Source organism: Lissotriton helveticus, chromosome 3_1 (assembly GCF_964261635.1).
Source record: "Lissotriton helveticus chromosome 3_1, aLisHel1.1, whole genome shotgun sequence".
Lineage (NCBI taxonomy): Eukaryota > Metazoa > Chordata > Amphibia > Caudata > Salamandridae > Lissotriton > Lissotriton helveticus.
This window is the reverse complement of record NC_136061.1, coordinates 1,965,043,946-1,965,060,944: the sequence shown is the minus strand read 5'-3', so window position 1 is coordinate 1,965,060,944 and position 16,999 is coordinate 1,965,043,946.

The window sequence follows — 16,999 nt, the reverse complement described above, 5'->3', positions numbered from 1 at the left end:
GGTCGTACCTGTTCGATGCTGCTTTCATCTTGAACTTCACTACCCATCAATCGTAGTGGTGAAGCTTCCACGAATGCCGTCATCAGGATTGGTAGCCTTTGAGGGCAGCACAAAGCATGAACCTTGATCGGGCTCAACAATGTTTCTGCATCCATCGGCGCATCCGATTGTAGCGTCAGACAGGTGTCTAACACGCATTCTTCTCCGCATAGCAGACACCTCAATACAGGTAAAACACATCTTTGCCACATTGGTCGAAATGATAGAAACCAAGTCATGTTCAGGTCTCTAAGCCGGGAGAGTCCCAGGATTTTTGATATCCGGTCCCGGTATCCAATGGCTAGGATTGTTTCTTCCCTTGTCGCAAGAGTTTTGTCTGTGACATGGGTTGCCATAGCGAAAAATAAGGACTAAGAATAGGATTCCTGCAATTAGTCCCAGGATCAGGGGAAGTCCGCCAAAAATCGAATGGACGAAATCTGGAAAAATACCCAGTATGGCTTTGAATGGTGTTAATGCCATCGAAAATACTGTCTTAAATACTTTTGAGACCCCATTGGTATCAGAAATATTTAAGATTTCACTTAGGATTTCCGCGAAATGTACGGGGGAATTAGTTGATAATAATGTATGTATCTCTGCAGTCGTCCTTGCGACTTGTAGATCATACGTTTCTTTTGATGACGAGAGCCTGGTAGGCGTCTGAAGAAGGACGGTTTTCATTCTGCTTAAAGTATCTATTCGAATAGAAGTAATTTTCAAATCGGGCCATGCCCTTGCCTCCCTGTCTGGGAAGGAGCTGGGGAACAATGAGCGTCCACAGCACTTGACCTTCGCAGTCGTAGTAACTAGATAAGGAGTCCCGGGCATAAGACTACAACATCTGCGGTCTACAATAAGAATGTAACTCCCATTATAGAGTCTTTGAAAGAATGGTTCTATTTCAGTTGCAGGTGCGCCTTGCTGGTGACATGAAAGGTTGTATGAATTCCCTTCACAGGCTCCATGCAAACTAATTCCGTTACACAGAAGCGTGCCGCCTAGTGACATCGCACAATTGTTGCCACTAAGAAACACTTTCTGTCCTTTATTACTGACACATGCATGTGAATAGGGCAGGTTCCAAGTTGTTTTAAGGTACCCCTTTCCCAATTTCTCGTACATGCCAGCCTGTATATATTTTTGGCAGTATTGAAACCTGAAGGTTGAGATAGGAATATTTATGATTCCGTGTATTATCCATTCACTGACAGGTCGTTCTGACATTGTCATTGGTAATCTTTCTAGTTTTTCAATGCTCAAGATTGTATAATCAGCACCCTTTTGCGCCATACCGATTTGTCTATCAGTAAGGTTAAAGATTTGGAATAGTGACGTTGTGTTGATTAAACGCCAAGGCACATTGCCTGAACGCAGATTTTGTAACGTCCAGCCTAGCTGTACAATAGAACGCAATTGTGACTGACCATGTTGTAATAACAGTAAGTCTTGCGATAATATATCGATTGCTGAAGACACAATGCTGTCCAATGAAAAAATTCTGGAGGACAGAGTCATTAACCCATTGTCCACTACAGAAAGTGATTTTTCCAAATTAATACGGTCAATTTCCCGTATTCTTTCTGCTGTTTCAATTTGATTAACCTTCCAGGCCTCATTGTATGCGGCATATACAGAGGCTGCTATGAAACGCTTTTGACGCTGTTTGCGTGGTCCCAAAGTGAAATCACGCAAGTCAGCACCATCAGTAAGTAAAGTTAGGTGTTGCTTAATTTCTGCCAGTGTGGAAGTTTGTAGCCATTGAAGGCATAATTTGCCCACACTGTAGGTGGTTATTATCCCTGGGTGATGTCTTTGAGGATATCTAGAGTCTGGCCTGGTCATTTTGAACCCCTGTGTTTTGTTCAGGAATCTGTCTTGACAGTTATTAGTATCTGTGGGCCAGATCAACCACTGTTTCCAATCAGGATGTGTTCTGTTTTGGTTTAATATATGGTTTACGTCTATTTCTTCATCTGTATCAGAGCTATTGCTAAACATTGTTGGCTTTGGAATAGACGGTTTATTTAAATCTTTGATTTTGGCTAAGCCAAGACAGGTGGTTTGTTGAACAGTGTCATTTAAAAATATCATTTGTTCTGGGATCATGCAGGCTCTAAACAAAGCTTCTATACCCTGTACTTGCCATTCTTTTGTACCCCAAACACTTTTCAATTCAACATTTTTGTCCCAATATTCAAATCCAAAAGTATTCATTTGTTCAAAAATTTGAACCAATTTTGTGTTGGTTATCATGGTCTTGGTTCCTGTCTTGTTTGACAATTTAAAATAAAATGTTTCAGCATTACTAGTGTTAAAACCTGAAAAATATGAATATTTGTCGTAAACGGTTCTTGAGCTCCCTTTTGGAGGTGTTGCACAATGTTCCCATTGATTATAATTTAAAACATTTCTAGGTTGTGCAGATCTATGTAAAAAATGGTTACCATAGTGGTTATAGCAATACATACTATCATAATTTGTAGAACCCTGCAAATAATCATGTTTGGTAAATTTAGCAGACATTACTAAGTCAGAAATCATATTATTAATGCTTTCGAAGTCCCAATCATCAGCAAATGAGTTTGGTTTTGCAAAGTCACTCAATGAGATCTTAATTTGGTGTGGATATTTCAGGATCTCGACCGGACCATAAATTTCATAGTCAGTGTTGTCCCAGGCTACCCCACCAGGTATCGGATTGGCTGTGAAGTTGGCTGAAGAAAGTTCTCTTTTCTCGACGTGTGAAGATGTGTGTGGTTTGAGGATCAAGTTGATGTTCTGACTTGCTGTGTCCATTTTAGCATATTTTCCCTCAATGAAGCGTCCCAAAGTAAGTACCATGATGAGCCAAAGTATGAGGATAAATGCACCAAAACCCACCCAAAATTCAATCCATGGAGAAATCAGATATGTTTCTTTCAGTTGTTTCAAAAGTTCCTTAGCTTTGTCTTTAAAGGATTTTGATGATGGCCGTGTCTTTGATTCACTGAAGCCTTCAGAGGAATCATCGAAGTTTATGAAGTAGCCGGATGCAGTTCTGTCAATTGTTCCAATTGGTTCAGGATTTCTCTTTCTTGCATTTTCACTTGGTACTTCATTATAGATTGGTGTGTCTCTGCTAAATGTTTTTATTTGGGTTTTCAGAGGTCTGAGTTCTATTGCATTGTTGCATAGTCCTTGTTGTTCTTCTGTAGGCGTTTCGAATGTGATGAGCCTCTTCGTTAGGACCTCTGTACTGGTAGCAAACCTTGGTGTTCTGCTACTTATTGGGAGTCCACTTGGCCTACTGTTTGTTATCGGCCACATGTTGTGGTTTTACCAGGTCGATGGATACAACTCGGTTCTCCTTTTTACCAGCAAGTGGCGGTAGTACAACTGATCTTGTCCCGTTGACAGACAAGACAGGAACTGTTTTTCTGTAAGAAGGCCCAAATCCCTTCTTTACTGCGATCTTTTCCCTGACTAGATCCCCGACTTTTGGAATCCAGACAGGTCTTGCTGGGACAGGTGGTGGTTCTTCAGTGGTTGTTGGCTGTTGTTTCAACTTTATGTTGCTCAGGTCTTTTCTTGTTTTGTTTAAGTCCTGCAAAATAGCCAAACGGTCTTTGATATCAAAGCTTTTTTCTTTCACCACTGAAGTCTGACTATCAATGTCAGAGATCATCATCCTAGTTCCAAATAATAATTCGTACGCACTGAATCCCTTCAGAGAATTTCTTGGCAAGTTATTGAGACTACGTTGGACACTTATTAGATGTTTGACCCACCCAGCTCCCGAACCTAATATCCTTTCCGTTATAGATTGCTTTATGCCTTGTTTTTTTCTTTACACCATCCAGTACCCTCAGGAAGGAAGTGAGAAGATTCCCGCTGGGCTGTGCTCATTTGGTCATTTTTTCCCCTCAGGCTGGAGGGCTAGAGAGAAAACAATGGTCAAACGTAGCATGCTCTTAGCGTATATGCCATTTAGACTCGCTAATCTTGTATAACAGTCCGGACGTCAGCCGAGTGCTGGTGATCTACATTATAAGTCGAACTAGCCTGTATATGTTAATCGCAAGCCCTGCTTTTTACTGCTGATATTATCTGCCGTAATACGACGAGGTATCAAACTGTTTCTCTCCCCACTGCGATCTCTATTGCAGTTTGGGCAGCGTTTTACAAACATGGTGTGACGCAGGCTCATGCCTGGCCACCAGTACCGTGATTGTAATTCTTCCAGAGAATCTTTTAATTTAAGGTGTCTTAGACCCTCGCCCATGTGTGCGTCTGCGATTAACAAGTTTCTCCTGTCCATGTTTGGAATCACTCTATCCCCCACTCCAGGGATTTGAGCAAAAGGGACGGAGTTTGCATCGATTATGTATGTATAATTGAGTGGATAGTTGATCGGTAACGCTGAGCAGTCGCCTTTTGATGACGTTTTCACCGCCAGCACTGTTTCACCGTCAATGTATTTTAATGTACGCTTTTTTCGAACTACGGGAGCCGATTTAGTGGCTGTCGCTGCGGCTGTTTCAGCCAATGAATTCCCTACAACGTGAACGCCATCACGCTGATGACTCAGTGAGTGAGTCACGTGAGTCTTTGGTAGTTCTTTTTGTAAAAGAGCTATTTGTTCCCAGAGCAGTTTCTGCTTTATTGGTGCATCTGTGTCATCTTTGTAACCGTTTTGAATCCATGCCTGCAAATCGCTGTTATATGATTTGACGCAGTAATATGAATCTGACACTATAAGTGTCGGGAATTCGCGATCCGCATTATCTAGCGCCATTTTCAATGCTATTATTTCAGTTTGTTGTTCTGAATTAGTTTCTACTGAGTGTGTTTTTGTTAATAGAGGTTTTAGTTTACCTCCGCGCCACACTTCTTTTGTAATCTCACATGTGGGGTTGTATGCTTGTTCTCCCCAAACGGAGGGTTCAACATGTCCGTCTGTATAGATTACACAGGCGTAATGTCGTAGCGGCAGAATGTCGATTGGCAGAGGGTATGTTTTTTCATATTCTAGATTTTCCATTTCTTCTAGTTCTGGATCAATGTAGTAGTATACTTTGTCCGTTGCGATTGAATTCACCCATTGTAACCATTCTGGATCCAATGTTGTTGTTGGTAAATTACACGGTGTTGTTAATGCCTCAAAGGCTGATTCAGCTGTTCTGACTGTGATATGTCTACCGTCAGCTATGTCTTTTTCTCTAGCTATTGCGGTTTGAACTGCATGAACAATTTTTTCTTTGTTGCTGAATTTCTGTTCAGCTTCTGTGTACAAGTGTGATTTGAATGCAATTGGTACCTTTTCTCCCTCATTAGAGGTCAGGTATGTGAATCCGCATCTCCCTGGGATGACTCGAATCACAAGATTGCGTGTGTTATCACGTGTTTCTAATTTTGTTTTAATTAGCATGTCTGTTTGTAAGGATCTCAAAATTTCTGTGTGTATTTGAGTCCAACTGGATCTTTTAAAGTCTGGTTTAATTAGATCATAAAGGGGTTTGACCCTTTCTGCGTAATTTGCAATGTATGTTCTTCCGAAATTTAGGAAGCCTAGAATCGACTGTAAGTTTTTTAGTGTTCTAGGTGCTTGGAGTACGGCACATTTCTCTAGGAAATTGTCAGCCAGGCTTTTGCCTTCACTTGATAACTCATATCCTAAGAATAGGACCGTCAGATGGGCAATTCTGGACTTTTTAAAGTTGAATTTGTAACCCTCTGCTGCGAACCCAAGTATTATGGTGTTCACTCTTTTCAAGTGAGTCTCCAAGTCATCATCTGTTAAGTAAATGTCATCGACATAAGATAATGCTTCATCATCATATAGTTGTAGTAATTCTGTTACTCTCGCTGAGAATACCCCCGGGCTGTTCTTGTACCCCTGGGCTAACCGACAGAATTGCTTTTGAGTGCCATTTACTGAGAATGCAGTTAAATATCTGCTCTCTTGTGCTATGTTTTGACAAAAGAATCCATTGGAGATGTCCAAGGATGTTTTGTATTTTTTGCGCACTATGTTATTCATTAGTGCAGCACTGTGTGAGTTTTGCACTGCAAAAGTTTTGCAACATGTGTTAAGGTGTCGGTAATCCAAAACTAGACGATATGAATTGTCTGGTTTGGAGACCGGAAACAAAGGATTGTTCATTTGTGAGGTGCAAGTTTCAATCACCCCTTGGTATTCTAGCTGATCTAGTATTTCATTTACCTGTTTTTTAGCTTCTTGCTTAATTGGGTACTGCCTTTGTGCAGTAGGCTGTGATTTTAACTGGATTTTGTGAGGAGGAGAATCCTCATCCCATCCTACGTGATTTTTATATAAAGCAGGTGCTAGAGCCACTGCCCACTTTCTAGCAAGTGTGTATTTTTTATGAATTGGAATTTGATTTGAGAAGGCAGGCATAATTACTTCTTCGCCATGAGGGCACTCCCTGACAAACTCTGGTGGCCAGTCTTTTTCAGCTAGAAGGATATCATAGCCCTTGGAGAGATTATCCCAAAATAGTCCCCTTATTTTCCTAGTCTTATCTCCCTCTATACGTAATGTTATCTCGTATATCTTGTGGGGTTTGCTAACTCTGGTGTCTGCAGTTTCCACTTGAAGATATTCATTCGTGTCCACTGTCTCCAGATGATTCATAAGGACTTTGCGAGCTATGCTCACTTCTGCTGCACTGTCTAGCATTGTCTGTGCCCACTCTCCGTTTTTCAGTTGTGTCCTCAGTATTCTCGGCATTGTTAACTACCTTGATACTGGCTACCTTCTTTTTTGGAAATTGTAATTTCTTTTTTAGCTGAGCAGGTTCCTTGTCTTTGGACTTGGCGTGCTCTTCTCTTTGTTCTGATCGTCCTCTTCTTTCCGATTTCTGCGAGGAAGTCTGAAAAGATTGAGAGGGACGTGTATCAATGTCTTGATATTTATCAGGTTTTTTAATATTATCCCTATTTCTAAGGTTATATCTATTCCCAGAGGGGTCACTCTGCGGTGACCTCTGTCTTCGGTTTGGAGATTTTTCTCTTCTCCTAGGAGACCTTCCTCTGGACTGGAATTTCTTTTCTTTAGGATTGGATTGTTTATTTCCATCCCAGTTCTTTTTTGGTGAATTGTTATTAAAAAATATTTTTTCTGGACTTTCAGTCAGTTGCGGTTTTACTGGTATTCCACCTAAACTATCTCTACCTAGTTCCTCATAGGATTTTCCTATGATTCTGGCAATTTCAGCTGGTTGGTCTGCTATATCTGTCTCTTTTAACCTCTGGCGGATCGCCACGTTTGCTGCTTCACCTTTTATATTGGCTAATAATATAGCCGAGACCTGCTTGAAGTCTTTCAGTAATTTCATACCAAGAGTTAAAGCGGGTTCTGGACCATATTCGTCTTGAATTTGTTTTAGCACATCTGGTATCACCGAAATGGATGGAACACTGTGCGTTTTTGTGTAGATGGAAGCAAAGACTGTACCCCAAGTGTCACAGTCCTCTATGTGTGGTGCGATTCCCATTGGAAGACAGATAGTCAGAATCCTGTGTTTTTCTAGCGGGGTGGTGTCAGGAAACACCGCCTCTATTTGGGTAATTTTCTGTGCCAACCAGAATGGTATTTGTTCCCGTTTAGCCGGTACTTTACCTAGGCAGGATTGGATGTTCCGTGGTGTAATTTTATTTGTGTTCCCCTGGTGAGGGGTCAGCTGTGGTAGTTTAATCGCTGGCTGAATTGTTGAAGTCCGCATTACATATTGGACTAATTGTCTATGAATTTTTAGTAACTGTTTTAGCTGTATTAACAGCTCTCCTGTAGACATCCCTTCGATGTCTGGGTGTGGTGTGTATCCGGCTAAGACCGGCCACGTTGCTCCTGGTCTACCTAAAGGACCGAGCCTGGTGATGTGATTGTTATGATTTAGGGCGCCATCAAATAAGAGCAAATGCTCTTGAAATTTGAGTGGTACTTCCACCTCCTCGAAAGGAGTGTAAATGTCAGGTGGTACCTCTATTTTGTAATAGTGGAAGTACTTTGTTACAGCATTTGCTGCTGGAAAATGTATCCATGAATAATATACCTCTGTCTGCCGATATTCGTGTGCCTCAATTACGAATATGACTGTGCCACCTCTAGGTGTCAGTCCATTTTCTATAAGTTTTAAGGTTATAGATTTCCTTTTGGTGACCGGGATTAGTATTATATCCCCGTCTGCATCTTGTAGTGCAGTATCAGCTGCTGCTATTTCAGCTGCTAATCTAACTGCCTCTCTTTCTTCATCACTGTCTGTCATTTTACTGACCGGATGGTTATTTTGTTTGTTTGCAGATCAGGTTTCTTATGGAACAAAGATTAGATGCACAATATTTTGGAACTGTTTATCCTTCAACGTTGACTATACCAAGAACCATACATAGGAGTTCCCTCCTGCGAGGTCTGGCGGATATAACCTTTCACCCACTCCAGACGTCTTTGGAGTATTTGGGAAAAGGGGTCTGAATGAGAAAGCACGACTGAGTTACTCTAAATGTCTTACGTTAGTTTTATCGCCCTTTCCAAACGCGTTGGGCGCCATGTAGTGTAGTTCCTATCTTCCCAATAGGCTCTGCGCATTGGAATAATACCTACAGCAGTAAAGGCCTAGGCCAGACGTTAACTAGGTCTACTACTGTCGATACTAGACTTAAAGTTTTGGGTTTGCCAGCTTAGCTCAGAGTTCGCTAGAAACTTTCTCGAATGTTCAAGGAGGAATTAACTTCCCTGATTAGACAAGAAGGGATTTAGTTTCTGACAACCATAGAACATGACAACTTTGCTCTCCCCTAATCAAGAGTCAATCTCGAGAGTCGTGTGAACAAAAGGCAATTTATTTTACTCAGTCAGTACGTGCATTCTTAGTCTCATCAGATTGTAGAGAAAAGGAAGAGACGGGCGTATTCAATAAAAAGGTGGTATTTATTGGTCAGTCTCTTTTCTCGTACAAGAGAAATGGATCGATATTATTGCAATACTTATAGTTAAGTAAAGTGCATACATTAAAAGCAATAGTATAAAATAATACTGTAAAAACATTGATATGGTTTCTAAGCCATGAGATGTTTTAAAATGAATAAAATATATTACATACACATATACATTTGACTAAACGTACTCAACTGGTGTTTCTAGATACGCCTACCCCGTGTACCTGACCTAAGTCTAATACGTGGGCGGGAATAGAAAGTTACAGTTTAAGTTAAGTTTGTTTTTGCCAAGTGAATAACTAAAGAATTCTCTGTGAGGGGTTATTCAGTTCTGTACCTGGAAGTTAGGATGAATGAGGAATGGTATCTCTCTCTCTGGTCTCGATATTCCAGGCGGCCTGCGAGGGCTGCCCAGAAACGCCGGTGCTGGATTCTCGGCAGGAGAAAGCAGCGCGTCTCAGCGCGTCAGGAAGGCGGGGCTGCTGCCAGCGGGGTCTGCTCTGCTCTCGGCTTCGGCAAGTATGGCTGCTCCGTCTCGTCACCACGCGTGTGTTTGCATATGGCAAGATCGGTAATATTTATACCTTTAAGGTGCCGAGATTGACGTAAGGATGGACATAGATACGTCAATAAAGATGTCATACGACTTGCTCGTTAGCACATTCTTTTACTAAAGTTCTCGGTGAAATCAAAACAATGGCCGCAGGGTTTTGCCCAGGTTGTCATAGGTTTGATTTGTTATGAGAACTCCGTATGCCTTATCAGGGGCTGGAGGAATATCGCTTGTCTAATTAGATCGCAAGCATTATGACCTAATCAGATAACACGTTCCTGTGCCGTGGAGTGACTGCGTCAGATAACGGTATCTGCATCATGGGGGTTTTCTGCCTCATGGGCTGACTGCTAGTTAACTTGTTGGTTTGTTTAACTAGAATAGGGTCAGGAATAGGGGGATCGATTCAGAACCGATAGGAATACATGACACTGGAGGATGTCAGTCTTATCTCAGGGGGAAGAGCATTCCAAATTCTGGGAGCAAGGCCCGAGGATGAACTGCTAGAGGTTTTTTCTTGTTGAAAAATTGTGGTTTAAGCAGGAGGGTGAAGCACTTCTGGCGGATCTGGCGCCTCCTGATAGCTCCAGTTTGTTTTCAAAATAGGTTGGGGTGTTGAAATGTAGAGCTTTGTGTGTCATGCATGCAATTTTTATTTGGATTCTTGTTTTGTAGGGGAGCCAGTTGAGGGATTTAAGGTCAGGCCTCGGGTTCTCTAACTTTTTCTGTAGTGGGAACTACTTCTAGTGAGTGAAAATCATTGTGAGCTACTATATGCCAAGCAACTGTTGCCCACTGCTTACCATTGATTTCTCTCACACCTGTAGCATGGCCTAATTACTTGCATCTTTCCACTACTTGCACTTTTGAAACTAAATTTGTTCTTTTTTGAAGTAGTCCATAAGAGTGTGTGTCTTTGCAGGCCTTCTCCCGCATGTGCTTTTCTCCCCTTCAGTGTTGCTTTCTCTTACCCTTGTACTTTAGTCCCCCTCTGTGTTGTTGGTTGCAGTCTACCGCTGTTGATGTTGTTTCTTGCCCCTTCCATTTGTCCATGTTGTTGCTTGCCAAGCCCACTGCCTGTGTTGTTGCTTGCCCCTACCCTCTCCAAGTTGTTGCTTATCCCTACAGGGTCGTTGCTTGCCTCCATTCACTGTCCATGTTGTTGTCTGACTCCTTCCTGCACTCTCCATGTTGTTGCTTGCCCCTCGGTCTTTGCTTGCCCCTACCCACTGTCTGCCTTGTTGCTTGTCCCTCCTGCCTTCCTCCAGCTGTCCATCTTGTTATCAACCCTCGTAATGCTTGGGGCAAGCATTCGTTGTTCGTGTTCCTCCATTTCCACTTGCCATAACAAATAAAAGGACAATGGCTTTGCCAGCATGGCCATGTCCTAAAACTTTAAAAATAAAAATAAAACTTTCATCCCTCCCCTTGTTATTGCTATCTCTCCCACTCAATCCATTGACATTGCTTGCCTCCTACCACCTGCCATAAAAACAAAAAATGCTATATACGCATAGCAAATTTTTTCTCCAACACTCTCCCGCCTTCCGACATGCCTCCTGCCCCACTCTCCACTTATGCTTGGGTTTGACCCAAGTCAGATTATTAGTGCAATGACCTTAAAATCTTGTGCTAGTGGCTCTAAATGAGAATGAAACACTTGTTTATTCTGAAAAGACAGTCACAATCACATTTTTTGATGATTGAAACTCATGAACCCTGTTTTAAGAACATATCCATGTTTTAAGGAAATGAGCAACTGGCTCACTTGCTGGTAGACCATATCCCTAGGTACACACTATTAATGTAAGTAGAGAAGATTTGGCCAAAACATAGGCCTCAAGATACAATTGCTGTCATCCTGCCAAAAGACCTCCCATTCTATTGTACTGTTACATATAGAAATGTCCAAAGCATTCATTGTTCATGAACACGGCTAGCACAATTTTTAAAGGCACTTTCAATTCATAGGATGTGTGCATTTTAGCATTTCCTTTGTATTTTAAATCTTGAATCACTGATGATATGGAAAACTTGTTTCATGCGCTTTAGATTGGGAGTGACGCTAACTTGTGGGGGAGAGGCACACGTACAAATGGTGTGCTCTCTGAGCACTAGTGGTGCCCTCGTTCAAGTGTGATGAAAAATAAACAAGTGCGGATACATCAGTCACATGTACACTTTCTATGAATACATTTCCCAATACCAAGAAAAGTGGCCTGGTGTCCTCAAATCCAATTTTGTAAATTGTAAACTTGAGTTTGATTCACAGCTTTACATTTAACCAGTACTTGTTAGATTCTGGGCGAATTTCAGTTCTTCCATATTCATTCAAATGTAAATTTACGTACTCTGCTGGTGACACATTGCAATTTAATTATGCGAAAATGATTTGGCAGGCTCCTGTGTAGTACTGTTCTAATTGCACGTCTCCTTTCTCTGTTGGACAGCACTACTCCAGACGCACGTTAAAGTGTATAAAACACACTCACTTTTAAAATGCTCCTTTTGCAAATAATGCTGTGTCATGTAGAGGATCCTAGTAGCCTAGTTGGACACTTCAATTGGCTGAGGTTCCACCCCAAGATCTACAGGACAGTTTTGAATTCCAGCATGGCCTACTTTGCCTGTCATCTTTAAAAAGTCCATAACATGTTTTGTCATGTAACCATAACTTCTGTCATTTAAGTGCCTTGAGGTTGTTAATTGAGTAGCCCAAATGAATGGCCATGCAGTTTTACATTTTAACTACATGCATCCTGAAAGCTTTTTGTCCTAGCATTCACTACGTTTTCCGAATGTGTGGTACAAAAGAATTAGTCCATGTTTTAGAACTCAGTTTCATTTGATAGACCTCAGTGTGGCACTAATGATGTTGCGTTTGCGAGTCTAGGTGTCAATTTGCCACTGTTTGCATTGGTACATGCCACAGACGTTATAAAAAGCAAGGGTCACACCAACATTTTAAGAAAACCGTCACCACCTCCTTGCACTACGGTTTTGAAAACCTTTTCACTGCATGATCTGGTCAAGACCAGGGTATTTAGGGTGGCTCTCAATGGCAGTGCCAATCAGAAGGTAGCAGCAGCAGCTTCCTTGGAAGGCCAGAGAGAAAGCTCAGTGCATCCCGCCTTACAAGTGCTGAACACAAACAGCTGGAAGATGCAAGCTGTAATTAAAGTAGCATTTCACAGGGATACTTTATTTTTGTTGTTGTAAATAAACAAAGTATTGCTCGCCTTACACCCATCATTCCAACATTGAAACAATAAAACGGCATTTCACATGGATTTCTTTTTAAATAAAGTACCTCTTGCAAGTAGGCCATGAATACGAGTCAGGAACCTTATGCCAGTCCTTGGCCTTGTTCGCCTCAACCCAAGGTGCTGAACTCTGTGGATTGCAGCTGCAACAAAGCTAACCGAAGACCTGGCCTTTAAAATAAGGTTCCAGTGTCAAGGCTGCCAATCCTGCTACACTGGATATGCAGGCCTGAAGTGCTGTGTCAGGCAGCTGAAGGGACGTGGTGTAGCACCTGGTGGGCACTCCAATACTGCTCATGCCCGATTTTGGCAATCACGTCACCTGCTCTGCCCTGCCCCAGCCAAATTCATTTTAGTCTATGTGAGCAGCTGGTTTAGGTGAGGATTGGCAAAAGCTGCATGAGGCCTGAAATTAAGACACTAATAAAGACAGGCCTTGCTTATTTTTAATGCAGTTCATCAAAAGGCACTAAAATAGATGTTGGTTCCTCGAGCTACTCACAGGGTATTGGCGAGCTACTGGTAGCTCACGATCTACTGGTTGGAGATGCCTGCGTCAGGGAACCATTTTGACCCCGTGATGAGCCTTGCCGAGTGAAGCCTTAAGGGGGCTGTTGTGGTCCTGGGGAGGCCAATGAGAGTAGCGTTTCCATAATCCAATCTGGGGATTACGAGTGCTTGCACTGCCAGTTTGAAGTCTGTTTCCGGGAGGAAAGGTTTTAGTTTACGTACTATACTCAGTTGTAAGTTTACTTCTTTGGTGGTGGCACTGATGTGTTCCCGCATATTAAGAGTTTTGTGCAGGGTTATACCTAGTGAATTGGCGGATTCAATGATTTGTGTTATGCAATTGAGAGCTGTTAAATGTTCCATCCAATCCTTTCTTGAGTGTATCTGGTTAGGTGTGGTGATTAGGAGGAACTCTGTTTTTTGCCTGTTGAGTTTGAGATGGTTGCAAGCTAACGAATTTTGAGTGTTTTGTAGGATGGGATTGAGAGATCGGGTGTCTTCAGGAGATGACATTTTCATGTACAATTGGATGTCATCTGCATGAAGATGATAGTGAATGTTGGCAGCCCTTAGTATTTCAGTTAGTGGTTCCATGATTAGGTTGAAGAGGAAAGAGAGGAGCTTTGTGGTACACCAAGTGTGACCTGCGTGGTGTCGGAAATGGATTGATATGCCTTGACTTTTGCGTTCTGTTTTGCACAAACGAGGTGAAATGCAATGCTATGTATCAACAGCAGCGGCCCTTGCAGGTAAGAGCTGTGAGGCGGTGGGGGATTTCGACAGATGACAATGAGAGGGAAATAATTATTCATTTAATTTTTCCTCGTGGTCATCTGTTGAATCCCGGCCACACTGCTCTTACCTGCATTGGCCGCTGCTGTGTATCTGCCCATGAAAGAACCTTTTTTTCAGCTGAGGTAGAATCAATCAATCAGGGGGTTGTATAGCACAGCTATTCACTTGTGAGGGTGTCAAGGCATTGGGGGTGGAATTGGGGGTGGAATTGGGGGGAGCACCTGATCTGTCTGGGTGTGGAGGTTCAGTTCAAGAGAAAGGTCTTGAGGTGCAGAATACAGCTGCTGACCCCATTAAAATGTTCCAAAATGACAGCATGTTATTTAAGCTTTAAAACAACTTCACTGCCTCCCTATTGTAAACCACATGACGTTCAGGTCCTTGATCCCAGTTTATAGAGCCTGTACCGTAGTCTTCCTGAAATCATCGCCACTCAGTGTAGCTGGCATGAAATCCTTAGGCAGGGCTTTAAGTGGGAAAACTGGGGTTGCTCTAAAAGGGGGCAGGGCAAACCTCTTAAAGGGGTGTGGCCTATCCAAGTAGGGGCGTGGTCTAATTCAAGATAACTAGCATTGTGTGCTTAAGAAAAGCCCCTCTTATTATCCTACCTTCCGAAAACACTGTCTTTAATGGATTTCCCTTCTTCCTACAACACGGCTTACCTAGCATGATGTCTCCACTTGTCAGTAGTGAGCAAAATGAGCATGCGCACATCAATGTGCATGCTCTCACTGCAGTCCCAAATAAAAAAGAAAGAAAAGGGACCACCTTTGCGAGGCCTGGAAATAGAGCCCGATAGAGACCTGTTTCGAGGCCCCCTGAAAATAACTGCTGGTGCTCAGACCCAGCCCACTTAAAGCCTGCATCCATCCATCCTAAGCACTGCGCTATCCAACCATCTTTCAGTCCATTCATACATTACTACCTACATACATACATACATCTGTCCCTACACCGATCCTAAGCATCTATCAGCCCGCCCGCCTATCCTAAGTCCTGGAGTACTGGTCCATTTATCCATTCATCCACCCATCCATTCATCCAGCCAACAATCCATTCATTCATTCATCCATCCAGCCATCCATCCATACATACATACATACATGTGTCACTGGACCTATCCTAAGCATCTATGAGCCCACCCGCCTATTCTAAGCACTGTGCAATACATCCATTCGCCCATACATCCATACATACATCTGTCCCAGAACCTATCCTAAGCATCTATCAGCCCACGTGCCTATCCTAAGTACTGGTCCATGCATCGATTCATCCTTCCATCCATCTAGCTATACATTCATCCATCTGGTCATCCAGCCACTCGCCCTTTATTCACCTATCCGTCCTCCTTTCTGTGCACCCTCCGCCCCCGATCCTAAACACCCCATATTATACTTATCCACCCAGCCTCTTAATGGGCCGAAAAGGCTGGTGATAACCATTGACAGGCAGATGTTTCTGCTTAAGAACAAGAAAGCTTTCAGTTGCTATTTGTGGACCATAGTTCACCACCCTTCTCTGGTGTTGTGTTAAATAAAGGTTGATCCAGTGAAAGAAATGTAAACCAGCTTTTCAGTGTAAGACGTTAATTCAGAAACATAACCTTTTGTCCATTTCTATATAGGGACAATGCTTTAAATTGGCAGTGACTGACCAATACTGAATACCTGTAGTTCTTACATTTGAGAGAGTATACCAAACAGTTAAATTGCGGTGATGAGAACCTGCCCTTCTATATTTCCAAGTAAAACACAGTATAGGAATATAAAGGTAATTCCAATGCTATTATCTTCATATTAAAGACGGGGTGTGAGAACTAAGTGAGCCAGGCAAAGTGTGTATTTTCATAGCACTAAAACAAGTCACTGTGAAAGGTCAGAGCAGGGTCGTGCTGGAGTTGGCTGCCTGTGGTAGTCTCCAGAAGCACAACTAGAGCCAAATTTCAGGGGGGGGGCTAATTCTTTCAGCAATCTGCAGAGTGGGGATGCAGGGGCCCTAAAAAGGGGTGAAAAACAACAGAGCCTCATTTACAAGCAAATGGTCTTTTAAAGACCTATGAAGTACTCGGGCGCGGCTGTGTGTGTGCCCGGGAAGCTGTCTCAGCCCGGGGCAATGGACGTTGCGCACCTGGTCGTCTCTCTCGTAATCATCCCACAATGTTGCTGCTTCTACGCTGCAAAAAGAGAACGGAAATCCTGAGAGAAAATGGCTCTCTTTAAAGAATTTCCCTTCCCCTACAGCACGGCTCACCTGGTATGACGTCTCCATTTCTCAGTAGTGAGCGATGTGCATGCTCTCACTTCAGTCCAATAAAACAAAATGAAAACGGACTACCTTTACGAGGCCCGAAAATAGTGCCCGATAGAGACCCGTTTCGAGGCCCCCTGAAAATAACTGCTGGTGCTCAGACCCAGACAGACCCGGCCACCTAAAGCCCTGCCCTTAGGACATGACAGTCTCACGCCATAATCTAGAGGTTCCCAGGGTTAAACAGCTTGCTCTGTTGCACGTGTGCTCTATGTTGCAGCAGCCAAAGCTTGGAATTTATTGTGATTACCTCTGCACCAAGAACCTTCCCTCATTCCTTTCAGAAGGTGGTTTAAGATATTTTTGTTTACCAGATAAGGCGACAGTACTGTTATCCCCAGTTATTGTAGTGTCATGAGACTTTGGTGTCCGTGTGCTTTACAAATGGCTGTTAACGCTGCTTTAAAAAAAAAAGAAGTGAAATCAATTCTCACGTGCAAATTCACTTGAACTTTTCTTGTACAATCTTGTAGATATGTGCTAATCTCTAATAGTTACCAGTACTGTTTTCACATAAGTATGTGTATTTATATGTATATGTCATTTACCTATATTTGCCCTGGAAAGCGCTCTGATACACGCAAGGGTCTTG